Genomic DNA, 4,380 nt, shown 5'->3' with positions numbered 1-4,380 from the left:
GACAACCTTGATGTGGCCAACTACTTGAATATCTTCTTTACAAACATAGCAACAACTCTGGTTAACAAACTGCCCTCCCACTCTGGGCTCTTTGGTGTAGAGCACATTACAACCTTCTACAAAAACCTAGGTGTTTGTAAAGACGATTTTAAACTAGTTATGGTAACAACTGATGAGATAATTAAGAAACTGAGTGCCCTCCAACCCCACAAGGCCACAGGCCATGACAACATTCCCTCCAAATTTCTCAGAGACTCAGCCATCTCTATAGCTCCAATCATCACCCACATAGTAAACCTCTCCATCAAACAGGGACAGGTCCCCAAGATTTCAAACTGGCCAAAGTAACCCCCTTGCACAAGAAAGGGAGTAAATTAGACCCCGGCAACTACCGCCCTATTTCTATTCTTAGTTCCATCTCGAAAGTGATGGAAAAAATAGTCTATGAACAGGTTGAAAAGTATCTTGCCACTAACAAATATTGTACGAGTTTCCAATCTGGCTTCAGAACAATCCCACTCCACTGACACATGCCTTCTCTATTTAAGCGACCACATCAAACAGAGGAGTGGACGCTGGCAAATACTGCGGCATGGTCATGCTGACCTCCAAAAGGCTTTTGACACCAGTGAACCACTCCATACTGGTTAACAAGCTAAAAGCAATTGGTTTCGATAGCACATCAGTGAGCTGGATGCAATCCTACCTGGAGGGGAGAGAACAGATGGTGGAAGTGAACGGAACACTGTCCCCCCCCCTCCCAGTGAGCTGTGGCGTTCCACAAGGAAGCATACTAGGGCCTCTACTGTTCCTAATATATGTAAACGACATGACTTCAGCCTGTGACTGCAACTTGTTCCTGTTCGCAGATGACTCAGCACTGCTGGTCTCGGACAGGGACAAACTGCAAGTTGAAAATGCCCTCAGCTCTGAACTCGGTAGAATCTGCACCTGGCTCGCTGATAACAAACTATCTTTACACCTGGGAAAAACTGAATCCATTCTCTTTGGCTCTATTAGTAATCTCAGCAAGGCAAATGGCTTCTTGGTTAGAGTGGGTGACAATGTTATCACACGTAAAGATGAAATTACCTACCTAGGTTCCATCCTGGAGGCTAATCTTTCCGGTGATAAAATGGCCACCAACGTAATCAAAAAAGTCAACCATAGAACAAGATTCCTCTACAGGATCTCCTCACTGGTCAACAAAAACACCTTGAAGACCTTAACAGGAGCCCTTGTACAGGGTTTCTTTGACTATGCATGCACCTCCTGGTACCACAGCACCTCAAAGGCCCTTAAAACCAGGCTCCAGACTTCCCAAAACAAACTGGTCAGGCTCCTACTTGATCTAGCCCCCCGAACCCACCTCACCCCTGCCCACTTCGACAGGCTGGAATGGCTTAGGGTCGACGACAGAGTACAGCAACTTGCAATGGGTCTGGTCCACAAGATTCGATACACCACCAAGATACCCATGTACCTGTCTAGATACTTCCTTAATGTTAACGAAGTCCACACCCACAACACCAGAGGGAGTGCAACGAACCATGTACAACCCAGATTCGGCACAAACAAGGGACTAAATTATTTTCGCTCCTATGCCACCAAAATGTGGAACGCCCTACCAACTGTCATTAAGACATGCGAATCCCTTGACTCCTTCAAAACCGCTCTCAAAGGGCACCTACGGATGGCTGCAATTCGAAACTGGCCCCCGTAAAATCTGAATCCCCCCCCCCCCCCCCCCCCCCCCTTTTTTCCCCTCACTGTATATATTTCTTTTCCCTTTTTACCTCCTTTTTGATGAATTCCTGTTCTGTCTATAGAAGTGTCTATTTGTACGTCTCTAAATGTTTTGATGATTTGAACATGGTGGACCCTGTTGGAAACAAGTGTAATGCTTAATTGGGTCGTCCACTCACAGTTAACAGCCTTTGTATTGAGTTTGTGCTTGAAATGTACTGTAATTCTGCAAACTGTTAATAAATTCTTCAATCAATCAATCAATCAATATAATTTATATAAATTATAAACTGCTGCTGCCGTCAGATAGAATCGGAGTAGCCTACAACTCTAAACAAAAGGATTGGACTCAAACAAGCATCAAAAAGGCTTCTATTTTGTATTGGCCTACATGTGCACTTAAAATATGACCATTGGTCATGATTACAGTAAGTAAAATGACCATTACATGGACATTGTCATGACCATGACCATCAGAAACAGATTTGAGACGGCAGGGCAACCGGTTGTGAAAAACGTTATAACTGTGACGCCATATGGCTCGTTGGTCTAGGGGTATGATTCTCGCTTAGGGTGCGAGAGGTCCCGGGTTCAAATTCCGGACGAGCCCTCCCTTTCTTGATGAATTGAATAAAACTGAGGACCACAAAGAATGGAAGCTATAGCCCAAAGCAGGCGTTTTGTGCTATGCCTGCTTTAGCATCATGGTATAAATAATCGTACCGCTGCACTTTTTGCAGACTGTTTACAAAGTATTCAATCAGAAACAGTTTTTTTCTTTTTTGCATTGTCCTAACGCCACCACGGTCATGACTTAAAAATAATTGTGACATCTAGCCATCTAGTGGCCAGGCCGTGTTACTGCATTAGTGTATCACATTTAAAACATACACATCACTTCATAATAATTACTACAGTTTATGCATGTTTAGTCCAGTAGGCTACAGACTAGAGTAATCTAGTAAGAGAGTGGCGACACGCTTTGATCTCGCCCCTTTGATAGGCTAGTTCCAAACAAAAACATGTATTTATTTATTTAATCTTAAGAAAGGAACATATAGACAAAGTGTGAAATGATGTTGCAGTGACAGGTTGGGTCACATGATTGCCTGAATGAAACAAATTACAAAATATTAAACAAAAAAATACGAAAAGGTCTGAAGTTGAACCAATCAGATGGTCCCACCCCTTCTTCCCTTCAGGCTATGGGACGGTTGGGACCTGCAGCCATGTCTTGTTTGCTTTATTTATTATATTCTTAACCTAAAGGTGTTTTCAGATACATTATCTTAGCGTGCTGATTAAAGTCTAAATTGAGTCATACAACCGAATGGACGTCATCTTGAATGACATTAAAAACGGAGTTTATTTCTGTGTATAATAGCTGTTTGAAGGAATTCGTGCAGCAATGGAACAGGTGAACACAATCTAAATTAATTTATCATTAGAGTTTATTATGTGTGTCATCATAGCAGCACTTTTGTTCACGGGAAGTAATTCAAATTGGCTTTTTAGCCAGGTAGGCCTACTTTTGATATAAATACACAAAAATGTAAACTTTTAAAAGTGTGAAAAACGTATTTCATAAAGTAAAAGTACTTTTTGAATTGCATAAGTAAGCCTCCTCACATGTGACCACTGATGCTAATGTATAAAGAATGTCTTTCATGCCACTGTTCTCATATCACACCAAATTACTAACTAATTCTTTCTTAAAAAAATTAAAAAAAATAATGGGAGAAAACCCCCAGACCATCATGGTGAGTGGTCCGACCATCAGGTGAGTGAGTGGTCCGTACGGACCTGACCATCAGGTGAGTGGTCCGTACGGACCATCATGGTGAGTGGTCCGTACGGACCATCATGGTGAGTGGTCCGTACGGACCACAGCAAGTCCAACTCCGTGCTATTTATTTATTTTGTTCTCCACCTGCTGTGCAATAAAGCAACACTAGAGGGCGACCTGGCTCTGTGTATATAGTGCAGCACAGGCAGTAGAGATCCGTTTGTTATGATGTCTATAAAAGCAGACTTTCTTCTCTAACCTTTTCATGTCAAGGACCCCCAAAATGACACACACTGGCCCACGGACCCCCCCCCCCCCCCCCCCCCCATTGGAAAAAGATAAGCCATGCTCTATAGCAGTTATTCTCAACCATTTTAATTTTAAGGATAGCCAGTTTGACATGCATTTAGTCTGTGTATACCCACTCAATGGCATTTTGTATATATCTGGGACAATGTTAAGTCAACTTTGAGAGTGTACAAATGGAACGGGTCCGTTTGGTTCCGTTTGTGCACTCTCAGAGTTACAGAGCTGGGGACCCCCTGGTCCCTGGAACTGATGAATTGAAAATGGAGGACCCTGATGTAAACAAGTCTTGTCTTGTTGCTTTTCATGGTTTCGTCCTCAAAGTAGCAGTGCTTTCGTTTGAAATGCACCCATTCTTAGGCCTACTGTGAAATGAACATTTCAATACATAGCGTTGCGTGCGTGCGTGCACACAAACGTAGATAGAGCAATTGGTGCAACACTGACCTTTGACGTGTGTGTGTGCGTGTGCGTGTGCGTGTGTGCGTGCGCCCGTGTATTCTTGCACATGCTGTGAGCGGTGTTGGGGGTCAGGGGTCAGT

The sequence above is a fragment of the Electrona antarctica genome (genome assembly GCF_951216825.1).
Source record: "Electrona antarctica genome assembly, chromosome: 17".
NCBI lineage: Eukaryota > Metazoa > Chordata > Actinopteri > Myctophiformes > Myctophidae > Electrona > Electrona antarctica.
This window is presented reverse-complemented; position numbering follows the sequence as displayed.